Source organism: Rhincodon typus, chromosome 2 (assembly GCF_021869965.1).
Source record: "Rhincodon typus isolate 14 chromosome 2, sRhiTyp1.1, whole genome shotgun sequence".
Classification (NCBI taxonomy): domain Eukaryota; kingdom Metazoa; phylum Chordata; class Chondrichthyes; order Orectolobiformes; family Rhincodontidae; genus Rhincodon; species Rhincodon typus.
Genome location: NC_063333.1, coordinates 118055795 through 118074277, shown reverse-complemented (window position 1 = coordinate 118074277; position 18483 = coordinate 118055795). Strand labels below are relative to the sequence as shown.

General features: G+C 39.1%; 1 protein-coding gene across 2 annotated transcripts in view; it reads right to left on the bottom strand.

Annotated features, from left to right (window-relative positions):
- The window catches only part of rbm24a (RNA binding motif protein 24a), a 31477-nt gene extending 23418 nt beyond the window's left edge, over window positions 1–8059 (bottom strand). The window contains exon 1 of one of the 2 annotated variants that reach the window (XM_048612695.1): window positions 7826–8059. The gene's annotated coding sequence lies outside the window, so the exon portion shown is untranslated. The remainder of the gene's footprint in view (window positions 1–7825) is intronic. The other variant, XM_048612699.1, reaches the window with a different exon arrangement.
- Between the last annotated feature and the right edge of the window lie 10424 nt (window positions 8060–18483).

Here is an 18483-nt window from a genome sequence, read left to right as displayed (position 1 = left end):
GATTTCCACCCAGTGACAGTGAAGCAAAGGCAATAAAGTTCCAAATCAAGATGCTATGTGCCTTTGAGGAGAGATTGCTGATGATGTTGTACATATGTGTCTGCTGCCTCTTGTTCTTTTTATCTTATGTTCCTGAAACATTAGAAAGTATATTTAAGCAAGACTAATCAGTGAGGAGAAGGGAGAGACAGGATATCAGACAGCAAGTGTCATTCTTCATTTCAATATTCCAAAAGAAGATTCAATTTTATGTTCACAAAATACCTCACCATTGACTTGTTAGCAGTTGGAAAATCTTAATACAAACATTAACACCTGTGAGATAGACAATGTGACTGAGGGAGAGGGACTAACATCAGAAGAAAGGCAGGCCGACAGGTTATTTTCTTCTAGTTGCAGTTTATAAACAAATAAAGCTTATATAAGGATTTTGGAAGGGGTGAAAACTTGAGAGTGTGAGGTCCAAGCTCTTTCTTCACATCGGAATGGGGCAGCGAGCAGCAAAAGTGGATGGAGGGTTTACAGTGAATTGAGCGAGAATGGAGCAAAAGGAAGATATCAAAGTTCAACATATGCTTTAATTGGAAAGTAGTGGGGTTACATGGTAATGAAGGACTGTTGAGAAGGAGAATGGGCTGTTGGGAAGGTGGAAAGACAGGGAACAAGTTTGCAGCAAAGGAGTGTGGAAAAAACATGAGCAAATGAGGGAGAGATGGAAAGGGAGCAGCTGAGTGCCAAATTTTCTCTGCAGGTTCGACCCCAAATACCTCCTGTAAACTGATGGTACCTTTCATGCCATGCCACATACTATGTCTCATTTGAGGGAAAAGAAGGAATCACAGAAGTGGCAAGGGAGAAAATGAAAACTAGATTTTTGTGGAAGAGGAGAAGCAGAGAAGAGGAAAATAGGAAAGCAGAAGAGGCGAGATGAACAATAAGACAATGTCTACAGAGTTAAGGAAGAGCGACATATTCTTTGACTCAATATAAGAAATACCATAGGAATCAACTGGATTATATATAATAGAGACTAACTCTCTTAAATATAATAAATGACACCTACCCTTTTAATTGTATAAATTTTTATGGATATTGGTACCATGTGATAATTATGAGTGACTCAATGTCATAACATAAGAATGGTTTAGTGATTTATGACTTTTTTAAGTCACATCCACTCGTAATAAATACTTATAACAGCTACAGATTATTGAGTGTCACAAAAGCCATCTTTTACCGCAACTGTGTAGTATAAACAGACCTAACAGTATGAAAGATGGTAATCTTTTTCCTTTAACATTTTTGTGAATTTTATGTTCATCGAATTGGGGAACATTAGCATTATGAAACCCCAGGTCTGGGTTGATCTGCAAATGCAGGCCCTATTGCACCATTATGTATCTTTCCTGTCCCAACAGAACTCTCAACCACTGAGTAACTAAGTATTGTAAAACTATTTTGTGCTGTTGAACACAAGGGTTTTGGAAACTATATTTTAGATGCATTGGAGGCAGAAAAGACTTTTATCACATCTGTTTGGGCTGGACTTGAAAATGGGACTCTGAGGTAAAGACAACTGGTTAATGCAATTTGCCACTGAATCAAAAGTTGATTAATTTATTTCTCTATTATATGGTATAAACAAATATGAAGAATGCTGCGACACATGAAACAACTTTTGTAAAGCATGTTGATTCAGCGATCACCATTGTGTTGTATCTCAATGAATTTTTGTTGATTTTTAATACATTAGCACTACGCTTAGCCCAATGACTATTCAATACTTACCTTTTCTCATTGTTCAATGATATGACATTGAGAAGCAAATCCCTTGATGATAGTAAAAACTAATTCAATATTTAATCAAGATAGATGCCTGATAGTACAAAACTTAAGTACTGCTGAAAAAGACCCACTTGACCAAAGCTTTTTGCACTTATCAGGACATATACACAAATATCAATGTAGAGGGAACACAATCTACATTGTGTTCATTGATGGGCAAGTGGACTCTGACTGGTAGAGGCATTCTTTATGACTGTATACTGCTAGCCTATCTTCACCGTCAATGCACACCTTGGGATTCCCATAGTTCCATTTTCTAAAATTCATTCATTGGATGAGGGCTTCACCTGGCTAGGCCAGCATTTATTGCCCATTCCTAACTGCCTGGAGGGCAGTTAAGAATCAACCACATTGCTATGGGTCTGGAGTCACATGTAGGCCAGACCAGGTAAGGATGTCAGTTTCCCTCCCTAAAGGACATTAGTGAACCAGATGGATTTTTCCAATAATCAACAATGGCTTCATGGTCATTCTTAGACTCTTAATTCCAGATTTTTATTGCATTCAAATTCTACCATGGCAGGATTGGAACCCAGGTCCCCAGAACATTATCTGGGTCTCTGGTTTAACAATCCCAGTGATATTAGCACTAGGCCATTGCCTCCCACTTGGCCTCATCAGCAACCTTGCAAATAGTGTCTGAATGATTCGATTACTGTGCAAGCTTGATGCTGAATTACGGCACATAAAAGCCATCCCAGAAGATAGTTCCTACCCTGAACAGACTTTTATGTACAATATATTGTGTAAACTTAAAAACAGGCCTAGGGCTGCTACTTTTGGTCCTGAAAGTGCTCTATTTATATCATTACCTTGGAAGGGCCAGGCATCACAAAAGGTTGAGCAACAGGTGAAGCTGGTGATTTCATTCTGATTCTGTACAATAGCAACATGGGTGGCATGCACCACTAACAGACTGCTGCTTCAAGCTAGAAAGATGTTCTACCTATGGCACAAATAAGTAATATACCATATAAAGTGCAATGCTGGTGTGATGCTAGATATAAAGGTCACACATCCCAAAGACTGGTGGATCATATCAAACAGCATACTCATTTGGCTGGTCACAACAAATCATTGTGTCCAACCAGCCATTGCTTAAAAAATGCAAAACAGTGTCCAACATTAGATGTGATTCTGTGATTTGGTATAATGTGCCAAATAATCCCAAGTGTGCTAAGAATTATGCTGACAAGCAATTTACGATATCAATTGGGCTCACAGTGCAAAGGACTTGCACATACTGGAAGCTTATACAGAGTCTTCTTGCTTGGAGACAGAGAGAACATATACACACATTGTGCTTGTTTCAATTTAACAAAATTGGTGACAGCTATTTTCTAGTTTATTTTTCAGGTCGACGCTTACACTGATCAGAGTCAACTTGCCTGATTTAAATTTAAACAAAACATCACAATTTACTGTTGGCCATCATCTGAAGTATTTTCCATGGCATTACTTCCGACAATCAGAGTCTATCTGCCAACAAAACAGCACCTCTTATCAAACCCTCTCTTTATATTGGTATTCTCGCAGATGTCCTGAAGACTGTGAGTTGAAAAGCCGAGGCAAGATGTGTCATTTTCAGCAATATTTAATTAAGAATCAACTACAAAGAATGCTTGCTCCTGTGAATAAATGTTTGGCTCCACTTATTATCTCCCTCACACCCACAGCACCTCACACCCCCAAAGCACCTCCAACCAAGAGAGCTGGATAAAGGAAGTTACTACCCAAGAAGTACAGGATCTTCAAGATTTTGGGCTGGGCGAGGAGGTCATGAAATTAGGAATATCAATTGAAATATCTTTTAGTTTTGTTTTTTCCTATAGAACAGTAAATTTCTAAAATTTCCATTTTACTTAACAAAGCACTGATTATTTAAGTAGATATGCAGAGTACTGTTATTTCTAATTATCAGAGTTATGTGGTGCACCCACTGTAATTTGTTCAGTAACACACATCTCCTGCATATCTCTGCTTAACATTTGTATCATAGCTGTAGATGAAATTGGCAATAGAAGGCCATTAATTTAAAATACAGTAGGTGGAGGAGAAAAAATCTAAATCAAAAATGTGCCAACCATTGGATTATGATATCTGCTCCTCTCATATTTCATAAATCCTCAGTGGATTCATGAAGAATTGTGGTTATGCAACTGAAGAATAATTTCAATCTAAGTATATTTGTGGAGAGATTAAAAGTTTTCTTTTTGAGCTATAAACACACTTTACATTCAGAGACAACTGTAACCTGGACAGATATCCCATAAGTTTGCCCATTTTGGTTGTTAAGATCACAGACAGATTTCAAGAAACCATTTGGGTATACAAGACTAATTTGGAGTCTATCAAAGTCCAAATTTTTGTATGTCTACAGATGGCAAAAAAACAGTAGTTTATGGTAACACATGTAATTTCCACTAGTTTTCCAAACACACAAGGACTTGTCTTCTATCTGTGGTAATACCTGTGAGACACTCCTTTATTACTACATTCAGTAGTGATCTAAAAGTTCCTACTGAGCATACTTTTTTCAAAGTCTTTTTTGAACCTTCAATGATATATGATGATTTAGATTCAAATGAAAATAAGGTTTGAATTGGCAACTCATTGCAGTCGGCTGATTGTAAGCTTATCTCCTAGCAACAATTTTTGCTTTCAGAAGCGCAGATGGATGTAACATTTTCTAACATTGGCATCTTTCTTCAGCAGGATGCAAATGACAATCACAGTAATGCTGCCATTTTCCACCTTATTTACTACTTGGATAAAAAGCATTTTCTTAGGCCAGTCTTGTTTATTTGGTTACTGCATTGAGCAATATTGGCCTAGAAGTGATAAAGGTTACATTGGGCAGGTGCTATATTTCATTCCAAGCTTAAAAATACCATGGATCAGTTTACAGAGCTCATGTATCGAGGTTGCTGATTTGAATACTGGATTTTTTAATCAGTTCTGAAATAATACCTGCCAATCTAAGTGTCACATTCTCTTTAGAATGATACAATTCTCTTAATGGGCTCTTCCTTTCATACTCATTCAACGAAAAGAACCATTTGTACTTTAATCTTGCAAATGGCAAAATCTACTTCTTCAGAATATGAAAAAAATGACCTGAATTTATGTACAGCCTTTAACAAAGTACAACATTGCAAGGAGCTTCATAACAGCCAAAGAACATGATGGCAGGTTACCGATGCTTGGCTAAGAGGTCAGTTTTCAGACGCATCTTGCAGGACCGAGAGAAGTTTAGATTGGGAAATCCAGAGCTCGAGGGCACACAACTGAAAGCAAGGCTGTCAATGATGGAGAAAACAAAATGGGAGATCACAAGTCTTGATATCTTGGAGTGTTTTGACCTGGACGATGAGGTCACAGAATTAGGGATATCAATGAAAATATCTTTTAATTTTACTATTTCCTATAGAATAGAGAAGATAGTCTCTAAAATTTCTATCAGCATTTAACACAGTACTGATCATTTAAGCAGTAATGCAGAGTTTTTTTTTCTTGATCAAACAGTCATGTGCAGCAGCCACTGTAAACCAGCATTGCCACCTTTACACATGTAATGGTGTCACACTGATGCTTTCACTGATGACAGAACTTAATGATACCGAAAAAAAGTGAGAGAAGAAACATTAACAGCATTGGTCGTTATTTTCCAATGTTTCTGAGAATGAAGGGTGGTGCCAGTGGATTGAAGACACACTAGTTCAATAAAGTGTAAAGATGACACCAACAAATGAAGACCAATCAGTCTAACCTTGGTGGTGGGAAAGATTTTAGAAATGATAATTTGGGGCAAAATTAATAATCACTTGGCAAATGTGGTTTAATTAAGGAAATTCAGCACGAATTTGTTAAGGGAAAGTTGTGTCAAAAGACTTGCTTTCAATAAGGATATTGATGTTGATGTGTTGCGCATTCAATATAGTGTTGAAAGTTGACATGACCAAGATAGACTGCTTCAAAATGCCTCAAAAGTGGTAGTGGACATCCAATGCTGCCTTTCCAATGCCATCTGGGAGTGGATGTTACAATGTTTGAGCAAGTAGTTAGGTATAACATTCCCCTCCACAACCCACTGCACTGGCCTGTTGACAGCCACCTGGGCCAGAGAAGGTCCACGAGGAGGTCCTCTGATCTACCCACTCCCACTCTGCACCAGGTGACCAAAGATTAGAAGCATGTGGTTGAAGTGTAACCAGAAATTAAATAGTAGTCCTCTTAAAGAATGAAAGAGGGGCTGTGGGCTTGTGCAATCTGTACACACATGGAACACCGACTCCTCACAGCCATCGAAAACACAAGTGGAACCATTTGACTGGGTCAGAAGATATATGTGCACAAATCATTGAAGGTGGCAGGAAAGGTTGAGAAAGCTGTTAATAAAGCGTATGGCATCCTGGCTTTATCAACAAGAATATAGAATTCAAAAGCAAGAAATTCATGTTAAGCCTACATAAACCACCAGTCTGGCTTCAACAGGAATATTCTGAGCAAACACTTTTGGAAAAATGTAAACACACTTGAGAAGGTGATGGGAATGGATCCAGGGATAAGGAACATCAATTACTTCAAAAGCTTGGAGAGGTTGAGTCTGTTTTCCTTGGATGACTGAAGGCTGAAAGGTGATTTGATATAAATATTCAAATCATGAAGGGTCAGGATAAAGCAGGTAGGGAGAAACTGTTCCCATTGTTGGAAAACTTGAGGATCAGAAGACCTTATAGGGGTTTATAAAATCATGAGGGACATCGACAAGGTGAATAGCAAAGGTCTTTTCACTAGGGTGGGTGAGTTCAAAACTAAGGTGCACATTTTTAAGGTGAGAGGAGAAAGATTTAAAAGGGACCTGAGAGACACTGTTTTCACACAGAGGGTGGTTCGAATGTGGACTGAACTGCCAAAGGAAGTGGTAGATGCAGGTACAGTTATAACATTTAAAAGACATTTGGGCAGGTATATGAATAGGGAGGGATGTGGGCCAAACACGGGCAAGTGGGACTTTTCATTTGGGAAACTTGGTTGGCATGGATGAGTTAGACCGAAGGGTTTGTTTCAGTCTTGTATGACTGAGTCAAAACTAGTGGCTGAGAGTGTGGTAGAGGTAGGTTCAAGGCCTGAGAGGGGATGGAGGCAGATTCAATTGAGACTTTCGAAGGAAGATTAGATGAATATCCCAAAAGGTAAGGCTTGCACCGCTAGAAAAGACAGGTGAATGCTCCTTCAGAGACAGCACAGGCAGGTCGAATAGCCTCCAGTGTCTTGAAACATTGTACGATTCCATGAAGTCTATACATGCTATCAGGGTGCTGACACTACAAAATGTACGTCTAACTGTAGGTCGATTTATGCAAGTTAACGCAAGTCCTCAAGATCCTTTTTTTTACCTAGTGCGTTGTATTGGAAGCTGGTGAGCGTGCCTGTGTTCTTGGTGTCCGGTGACACACTGCTAAGTGCTCCTCCCGCTGAAAGCTCAGAAATGCCCGAGAGGCACAGACAGCCCAGGCCGAGCTGACATAGTCACTAACGACTTGGCGATCTTGACAAATCCCAAATACAAGTGGTCAAAATTAGACGCACTTGGCTGTTTCTATACTTCAGCGCAACAGCAAGTTTGTACGAAAGCTTGGGACAATTCGCACCGGGAGTGAACATGCGAACATTTTGAAAGTACACCCAAACGAATCACTAAACTTCAATTAAACCATTCAAAATGCCGAAAAGTTGAGCTCCGCAGAAGGATCTAAACATGTATAAAGTTGTAAATTGCCTGTTTCGACATTACAAAATTATTATCCCGAATATTATTTCGGAATATTTAATGTTTTATACAGTTGATTAATACGTAGTTCATAAATGTGTTTTATAAACATATATAGTTTATGAATATATACGCTATATATACACACTGTTGAGAAGGAGATAGTCTCCCGCTGAGAGTATTTCAGACCCGCGGACTATCACTCACACTTGGCCAACTTGCCTCCTGACGCTTTTGTTTTCTGCTGCTCCCCCAATCTGAGTGCTGGGGCTAAGTGCAGACTCACCGAATGCTTCAAGCTGGTGAACAGCGTCACCCGATCGGGCTGTAATCGGACGCCTCTTTATTTATTTATCATCGCCAGATGCGCATCGCGTGGCCTGAGAGGCGCAGTGTCATGTAGCCGAGTTGCCCGGGTAATCAAAGCCAGTTTCTGCGCGGTTCTGCTGCTCTGTGTTTGTACCGTCGGAGCTCATGCAGCTCAGTAGCAGCGAATAGCTGGCCATGTAGGGACCCGGAGCGCCGCCTTTCGGCAGCCTGTCTCCCAGCCCTTCAACGCAAGCTATTCAGTTAATCTTGTTTATACGCGTTTGACATTGCACGGACGGCCTCTTTACGTTACTGATATATAATATTTAACCACGTTCCAGTTTATTCGTCATTTGCAAAGTACTTTAACCCAACTTTCCAGCGTTTTCCACGTTTACCTATTGAGATAAAAACAACCTCCTCCCACTTTTATCAGAACATCAAGTGCTATTATTACCTTAGGAACATGATGGCAAAGGATTCCAGGAATTGTGTTGGTTTTAATTAACTTGGAGTCGACTCATTTATCCCCGGCAACGCTAAGTAAATCAATCAGTCCAAGTCTGATTAATCCGTGTTAGAAACATGATTTAATGACATGTATGTCCAACTCTCTGTGTGTTTTACTTCATTTATAATTTCGGAGTCACTGATTAAATCTACTTTTCTTCTATTCCTGTCCGTTGCCCTTCATTCCTCTCGCCATTAATTGCTGCGGGAATTCTCCCGACCACTCATTACGATTTTGGTGGAAGATTGGCGCCAAACCCAACAGCGTAATGGGTGAGTAAGTGGGTGGACCATTCCTTTCTGTTTCTCCCATTCTATTCATTTCTATTTGTGTTTTTTTTTCATCTTTTCCCAATTCTCTGTTTGTCACCTCCTCCTGTCAGTCTCCATCTCCTTTATGATTCTATTGTTTCGGTGTTCCTCTCACCCCATTCAATTCAGTCTGTTTCTATAGGTCCGTCTTTTTCTCTTATACTTTAGTTTCTCAGTTTCTTTTTCTTTATCGCTCCCCTTTGACTTTGTCTTTCCTTCCCTTTCGCTGTACACTGTTTCTACGCTTAATGAGTCATTGCTTTGCATCTTTTAAATTGTACAAACTGTCAAGCTTCTTGAATATTTTAGGAGTTGCACTCATCTGGGCAAGTGGTAAGTATCCCATAACACTCTTGATCTGTGCTTTGCTGAGGTACTAGGGAGACACTGCAGAGTTAAGTGCCACAGAACTCTTAGTTTCTGACATGCTTTTGTAGCAATTGTATTTATATGACCGGTCCAGCTCAGTTCCCGATTAATGTAACTCTTGGATGTTGATTATGGGAGATTCAATGGTGTTACTGCCATTGAACATCAAGGGGCAATTGTATTATTCTCTCTTGTTGGAGATGGTCATTGCCTGGCACTTGTATGCAAATGTTACTTGCCATTTACCACCCCAACCTGGATGTTGTCGACTTCTTGCTGCATATGGAAGCTGACTGCTTCAGTATCTGAGGCTTTACAAATGGAACTGAATGTTGTGCAATCATCAATGAGCATTCCCACCTTTGACCATATGGTGGAAATAAGGTAATTGAGGTAGCAGTTGAAGATGGTTTTGCCTAGGACACCACCCTGAGGAATTCCTGCAGTGGTGTCCTGGAGCTGAGATGATTAACCTCCAATAACCACAATCATCTTCTTTGTGTTAGGTATGATTACAACCGTACAGAGATAACCCCTGATTCTCATTGGGTCCAGTTTTTACAAGGTCATTTGATACCATACTTGCACGCAGCAGGACAATTTGCAAGATTACCAATTTAATGGGAAAATCAACATTTATTGTGAGAAATTTTTGGACCCATACCTCAGGAAGGATGTACTGGCCCTGGAGCAAGTCCAGAGGAGGTACATGGGAATGATCACAGGAATGAAAGGCTTAACATATGAGGAACATTTGAGGACTCTGGGTCTGTACTTGATAGAGATTAGAAGGATGATGGAGATCTAATTGAAACTTACAGAATACTGAATGGCCTGGACAGATTGGATGTTGGGAAGATGTTTCCATTTGTAGGAGAGACTAGGACCTGAGGGCACAGCCTTAGAGTAAAGGGAATGCTTTTTAGAACAGAGACAAGGAGAACCTTCTTCAGCTAGAGAGTGTTGAATTTATTGCCACAGAGGGCTGTAGAGGCCAGGTCATTGACTATATTTAAGACAGAGATAGATTGTCAATGGGATCAAAGGTTACAGGAAGAAAGCGGGAGAGTGAAGCTGAAAAACTTTCAGCCATGATTGAATAGCAGAGCAGACTCAGTGGCCCGAATGGCGTAATTTCTGTCCCCATGTCTTATGCTCTTATTTATACTGTGTGAGAGGAGAATGTTAACCGGTTGACAAATAGTCTTTGATTGTTAGAGGTGTTGCCATGGGGTATGCATTCATTAATCTGATTACCAGTTAACTTCTAGGCTCTGTTTAAGTTTTAAACCAGGCAGATTGGCTAGGCTTTGCCCTGGGAAATGAAGCAGCAAGTGTTCAACACGTTGTCTTTAAGTTGACACAATAGGAATAATTTCATAACAGAATTTTTTTTTAAATTAACTGACACAAACCTCTATACACAAAAGCTATTACCATAAGTACACTATCTGTGGACTGATAAGGTCAGAGATAAATTGTTTCATATTTGTTTTTAACACAGTTGCAGTATTTGAGATGCTTTGCAATGTCATAACACTTAAAAGCAAATCTTTATGAAATAAAATTGTTCAGTATAAAATTATCCAAGTTCTACTGTATTCATTACAATAGTGTTGACTACATTTTTCCTTCATGTAGTAGCTCCTGAACCTCTGCAGCCTGCATTCTTTGGCCAGGCAACCTTGCTTATTGTCTCACACACACTTTTTAACTACTGCTCCAAACACAGATTGCTTCTCACTTGTAATTGCTAGCAGCAAGCATGAAGTGAAACAGCTGGTGATTTGAGAAGCACTTCCACAACTATTAGCAATCTTCATCTATGGTCATGGATACTGTATATTTGCAATCTCAGTAGCAAATAATAGTTGTTATAATGGATTCTCTAGGAACAAATAATAAAGTAGAACATCTACCATGCAAGTCTTAGTGGTATTTGGAACTTTTTTTAGGAGTTTGGAATAGATATATAAACTTGCTCTGCCATTTTGTTAGCCATCTTTGATATCACACTTCCTTCCATCTTCCTCAGTTGGCTGAATGGCAGGTTTGTGAAGCAGAATGACACCAACAGTGCAGGTTCGGTTCCTGTACCATCTGAGATCACCATGAATTTCCACTACTCAGCCTCATTTCTGACCTGAGATTAAACTCACCACCAGTCATCTCTCTCTCACTAATGAGAGAGCAGTCCTATGGTCCTCTGGGACTATGGCAATTTTACCTAAGTCTTTTTTTTATCTCTGCTTTAAAATCTCCATTTGATGGAGTCATACCTGGCACAAAGGAAGGTGGCTGTGGTTTTTGGAGGTCAGTCATGTCAGCTCCAGGACACCTCTGCAGGAGTTGCTTAGGGTGGTGTCCTAGGCCTAACCATTTTCAGCTGTTTCATCAATTACCTTTGTTTGATCATAAGACCAGAAGTGGGGATGTTCCCTGATGATTGCACGTTTAGTTACATTCACGACTCATCAGATACTGAAGCAGTATATATTCAAATGCAACAAGACCTAGACAATACCCTGGTTTGAGCTGACAAATTATATTTGCACCACATATTTGCCAGGCATTGACCATTTCCAGTGAAAGAGAATCTAACCATCAACCCTTAACATTCAATGGTATTAAATGCTGCAACTGCTGCATCTCCACTATCAACATGCTGAAGGTTACCATTGAGCAGAAATTAAACTGAGCTAGCTATATAAATACTATGGCTACAAGAGCATGTCAGAGGCTAGGAATGTTTCAGCAAGCAACTCACCTTCTGTCTCCCCAACAGCTCCTTAGACAACACCTTCCAAACCTATGTCCTCTACAGTCTAGAGGTAGCAGACACATGGGAATGCCACCACCTGGAAGTTCCCAACCAAGCCTCTCACCATCCTGACTTGGAACTATAATGCCATACCTTCAGTATTGCTGGGTCAGAATTCTGGAACACCCTCCCTAACAGCATTGTAAGGCTCCCTAAACTAAATGCAAAACCTAAACCAGCAGTTCAAGAAGGCCGCTCACCATCACTTTCTTGAGGACAAGTAGAGATTGGCAATAAGTGCTGTTCTAGCACAGATCCCACAAACTAATTTTTAAAAGTCAATTTTGCATGTGTAATCCCTCAAAAACTAATTCCACATTCTCATTGTGTGAGAGATTTCCTTAAAAGGAATAAAATCAAGAAAAGTTCTCTCAATCTTCAGGTGATGGAACCTCTCCTGCCCTGATTAATTTTATACAGTACCTACCATTTCTACAAGGTAGTCTCTGCATCGTCAATGTTGTGGAGAAAGCCTAACCTTGATAGGCCAAAAGGTCTTTTATTAATGTGAAGAAATTGATAGTCTTACGATGATTGATAATCTTACAATGTTCCATTTTATGGAGGAAGACAGGGTCTGACCATGATGAACTTCCACTATTGTGTGGATTACTTAGTGCTAATATTTTGACAAACATCAGCTCTGTTGATGTTCTTTAGTGTTTTGATGAACCTTTTAGACTGGACTAAGGACAACTCAGGGAACACATACAATCCCCTAAAACTTCACCTATTTATGCTAAAGGGAGTACATGTACCCAAAATTATTTAAATTTACCACGATTCCGATTTAAGTAAATCAAATAATACAGTAATATTCACAAAGTATTATAACTTAAAAAATCAAGCAGAAAATATGCATAAAAGTTGAACATGACCAGTCCAATATTCAGAGTTTGATCTTGAATCTATAGAAGTTTTTTTTTAATTTATTGAGCACGTGCTGAGCACTTTTTACTGCAGGTAACTGATGCCTGACATCTTTGTCATTGAAACCAAATGCACAAATTCAATATCCAATTAAATAAAACAACACTGAGGTTTCCATGGTGTAAATCTGAAAAAAAAAGTAACCGTAAGCTCACACCTTCTGCATTTTTAACTAGCATGCTCTTTTATTTAGTGAAGGGCTTCAAGTCCTCTTGCTTATAGATGGTGCTACTATTTTTGCTCACTAAGTTGTGGAGGCAGCCTCCTGCAGGGACTGCATCTGTGATGTGTGCCTTCTGGATATTGTTATGCCAATCAAGCTCCAATCATAGTAACAAGACACTCTTTGGGATTGTGAAAAATGCATGTTTATGCATAAGAAGTACGTAAACTCACTGAGACTGGAAAAGTTGTCAAGGAACTGTCAAAGCCAATGTATGGAGTTGGAATAAAGCGTTATAGGCGTTTTGGAGTGCCTACTCATATAAAATCATTATAGGATTTGTGCTGAATTATTGATTTTCCAAACCACCATTTTCCAACATAAAGGGACTAAAGCCTTAAATAAAATGCTTGTTTTCAAAAGTGATTGATTGAAGGAATTTCAATCTATTAGCTCTTTTTTGTTATCAATGAATGATTTTTTTCCAATAGTGATATCATCAATGGATACTGTCAGCATGACTGTTGAAATTTGATCATGACAGATGCTAAGCAAGTTGGCATGGAGGGGAGGGGCAAAGGATCATGAATACAGGGATATCAGTTGGCATGAAGTAGCATAAGAGCTATAAATAGCCATATGGATGATTTAGATCATAGGGTGCACAAGGGTATGAAGCTATAGATGGGTGGGTAGATAGACATATGGTAGTACAGGGCTATAAAAGGCGATGGCAAATAGGTAAATAGGCGTACAGCAGCATGGGAAGTATAAATAGTGATGAGTGTTGGGTAAATTGTAATAGAACATAGAACAGTACAGCGAATACTACACGAACAGACACTTTGGCCCACCATGTATGTACAGAACATGATGCTAGACTAAGCTAGACCCATTTGCCTGCCCATGGTCCATATCCCTCTATTCTCTGCCCGTCCATGTGACTTTGACTATCTACCCTAACTATGTCCCTTATAATTTTATAAACTTCTACCAGGTTGCTCCTCAGCCTCTGATCCTCTGGCGAAAACAATCAAAGTTTGTCCCACCTCTCCTGCTAGCTACACTCCAATCCAGGCAACATCCTGGTAAATCTCTTCAGCACCCTATCCAAACTATCCACATCCTTGAAATAGTGCAGCAACCAGAACTGCGCAGAGTACTCTAAATGTGGCCTGACCAAAGTCCAATGCATTTGCAACATGGCTTGCCAATTTTTCTACATAATACCCCCAGAAATGAAGGGATGCGTGCCATATACCTTCCTCACTTTCTTATCCACTTTCAGGGAGCTCTGGACTTGGACCCCAAGATCCCTTTGTATATCAAGTCAGCACTTGACCTGAATCCTAACCCAGCCTGCCCATAGACTGAAAATTGGAAGGGCAGGTCCAATTTTTAAAGATCAGGTTCACAGAACTGAGATTTCTTCAGCCTCTGCACATCCCAAATGAAAACAAAAACTGTGGCCATCATCCCTGTGCCTACACAACAGCAAACCACCCAGCCTCATCTCATTTTCCAGCACTTAATTCAAATCTATGTTATAGAACTTTGGGTGGATATCCAGAAACCCTATTAAATGAGATGAGGGTTTCTAACTCTACTATCCTTTCAAGCAGTGAGTTCCAGGCTCCTACCACTCTCTAGATAGAAGAAAATGTTTCCTTATCTCCCCTATAATCCTTCTACCAATCACTTTAAACCTTTGTCCCCTAATCTTTGACAGCACCACTAAGAGAAAAATCCACTTTGTCCAGGTCCTATGTACACCTCATCTCGGCCTCTATTGTTTCAAAGAAAACAACCCAGCCTATCTAATTCTTCCTCATTGCTGCATTTTTTTCCAATTGTAGCAGCAAAATCTCCTTTGTACCCCTCTAGTGCAGTTACATCTCTTCTGCAATGAGGCAACCAGGACTGCATACAATACTCACATTGTTGTCAGACTTGTCTTTTAGATAGCTCCAGCATAACCTCCTTTCTCTTATATTCTATCTGTGTTGGCTAATCAAGGAAATTATTCTACTTGCCTTCTTAACCACCTTGACAACCTATTCTGCTATCTTTAGAAATCTGTGGCTATGCATTAAAAGGTCCCTCACTTCCTCTACACCTCTCAGTATCCTCCAGTTTGTTGTGATACCATTGCCTTGTTTCACCTCCCCAAATGCATCACCTTAAACCTCTCCAGTTTGAATTCTCTTTGTCACTTTTCCGCCTTCCTGGCAAGCCCATTAATATTTCCTGCTTCCTTCCTCATTATCAACCATATAGCCAATTTGTTGTCCTGTCTATAAATGTCTTAATCATGCTACATTACGTCCAAAGTTTTAATCCCAGAGATTATAAACTCTTCATCTTCAATTAAACTATTCAGTATTTTACCTATTCTTATTTTAAATGCAATTAATTTTAATTTCATAATCTGATGTCTGTCCTGTTTTCCTGATAAATGCTGCAACAAAGTAATTATTTAATATTACTGCCAATTTTCTGTTTGTGCTTGTGATTTTTTTTTAAATGTTCATGTGTTGTCCATATCTATTTGCCTTATAGGGGATGATGGTGGTTATTAAGTACATCAATGTACACCTTTTTCCCCTTGTGACTTTTTTTTATATTTGTAAATTGTTATGCTGTCTTTTTTGATAATTTACCCTCCTAATTTTTTTAAACTTCTACCTCTTCATGAGTAGAAGTCTTATGGCACAATGGTTATATCCTTACCTTTGAGCCAGCAGTTCCGAGTTTGAGTACTATGCAAGACTTATTGGTTATGGAAGGTGCATTTGTAAGGTAGCCAAAAAATTGATATCAGCCCGTAAATCCTACCAATATGCTGATCGAAGGTAGGAAGAGTGGGAGAATTTCCTGGTACACCAAACTGCAGAAGGCAATAGCAAACCACTGAAGTACTTTTTCCCATAGGCATGGATCAATCCAATAGATGTCCGTGATCCAATCCCCAGAAACAATGATGGGAGAAAGGCAGAGGTCATTTTACATTCTTCATTGTCAAGCTCTGTCCTCCATTTATTCAGTGTATGGCTTTTCACATCATTATGTTTTATTCATTCATGGTCACTCATTAATGTTTAGTTTGTTCTTGTCTTTTAGCAAAATATGGTTTTCTGTGACTCTGTTAAACAAAGTTTTAAATATTTCCCATTGATGTTCTACATCTGTTCTTCCATTATTTGGTTGCTTGTAGGGTTCGATTTCTGTCTTATTGATAACCATGTCACATCTTCTTATTGTCATTTTGTTTTCCCTAATAACTACAATTTCTGCACTTCCCCTTTTCTCTTTTTGTCTTTTCTAAATAGGTTTTACCTTTTAACATTTAATTCTTAGTCCTGATATTTCCTTAACCATTTTTTGGTAATACGTCTGAATTCTTACAATGTATTTTGCCCCCAGTTCTCCTGCTCAATTACATAAACTCTGTGCATTTCTGTACGGACACTTTATAATATTTTAAAAAGCAGCTCCTCCTACTTTATACTTAATCATCCTATTACATTCTGTTTCCTAATTTCTACAAATCTCTGTTCCAATTAAGTCATCACTTTTTCTGTTTCATTTATATTTAGGCTGAATTCATTTCCTGTGCATTTCTCCCTTGCCTTCCTAGTTTGCAGAAGCATCGAGATAACATAGGAATCTGAATAATATGGTACATACTTTTCAAAATTAACTTTCAAAGGAGAATTTGAAATGATGAAGCAAACAGAGATAAGGAGGAATGAGGATCCGAAAGGATTTAAAAATGCAAATGAGAATTTTAAGACAAGTATAAAATAGAGAGAAGGCAACAATGAAATTAGACTGGAGAAGAAAAAGGCTCCAGGAAAAAGAACAAGACCAAAGGATTAATTGGACACTTTGACAGAGTAAGTACAAGTGTGATAGGTTTGAGAACCTCTGCCTGTTCTGCATGCTTCTTTCACTTTACATTCTACAAGTTCCCAGCTCTTTTCAATAATTCAACAGTTTCTTAAAAATTATACTGTTGTCATGTTATGCCTGTTATTGCAGCGTGTGCCCTCTTGTTGTATCAATATAAGCAACCTATTATTTTTTATTCATTCACTAGATGTGGACGACTATGGCCAGGCCAATATTTACTGACCATGCCTAATTGCCCAGAGGGCAGTTGAGAGTCAACCACATTGCTTTGGGTCTAGAGTCATATCTAGGCCCCAGACCAGATAAATACAGCAGATTCCAGTCACTAAGCAACATTTGTAAACAAGATGGATTTTTCCTGACAATTCAGAACTGTTTTAAGGTCATCAATAGATTCTTAATCACAGATTTTTTTGTGGAATTCAAATTCCACCTTCTACCATTGTGGGTTTTGAATCTGTCTATGGGTATAAGTGCAGTGTATGTTGAGGTAACTCCCATAGACAGTTCATATTGTATGAGCAATTTGTACCTCTGTTCATCATATTGTAGGGGCTCTCTGAACTATTGCTCACTATAAGGAAGATTTGTTGCCACTGTCCCCTTTCAGGGAGGAATCTACAGGGCCCAGTCGTCTGTTATTGAAGAAGAAAACCACTTTGTACTCCAACAAAATAAGGCTCTTGTTGTAAACAAAATATCGTTTATTGCATGATAGCAATCAGATACATAAATATGATAGACATTGGGAAGAATTTTCCCAGTCCCTAAACAATGTGGGCAATGCTGTGAAATTTGGCAAAATCACATGAGGTATCAAGTGAAGCACTAGGCGTTGAGAGTGACAAGTAGCATTTTCCAAACAAGTGCCAGATGTTGAGACTAGTTTCTCGCTAGTAAATAAGAAAAGCCTATTAATAGGCACTATCGCTCATTATCAGCCTCATTACTCACTAATCTAACCTCATTAATATGCATTCTTCCATTTTTCTACCTGCTGGGTAGAAATTAGATATCAAGAATTCCCAAACATGAAAGTCAGAGCAGGAACCTGGATACTGCAGTTCTCTGCTTGCTCCTCTAGAATTTCAACTTGGACATTCCCCAGAAGGAAAAGTACAGTAAAATGCGAGAGTGATGCATACTGTTCTGAATTGTTTTGCTAACTCAGAACACTGCTCCAGCACAATCAGTACATTCGTTTCCAATTATTACCTCTGGGTCATCAACAACATCTCAGGGCAGCTGAGACTGCATGCAACCCGTGTCCACAGATATTGGAATCTGCTATGTGCCAGCCTCATTGCATCGTCATAGCACATCTTTGATTTATGTACACATCTGTACTTTAATTCTGCACTCTTAAGTGCACCAGCATCCCTCAGTGCAGTACTGCTATAAGGACACTTTGCTGCAGGGACAGGCACTCAGTTCACTGACTGGACCAGGCTGCATCTCAGGGCTTTATTCTCCTATGTACTCGAATGAGTACTGTGAAAAGTTTATGACTTGCCACTTACAGCATTATCCAAGATACAA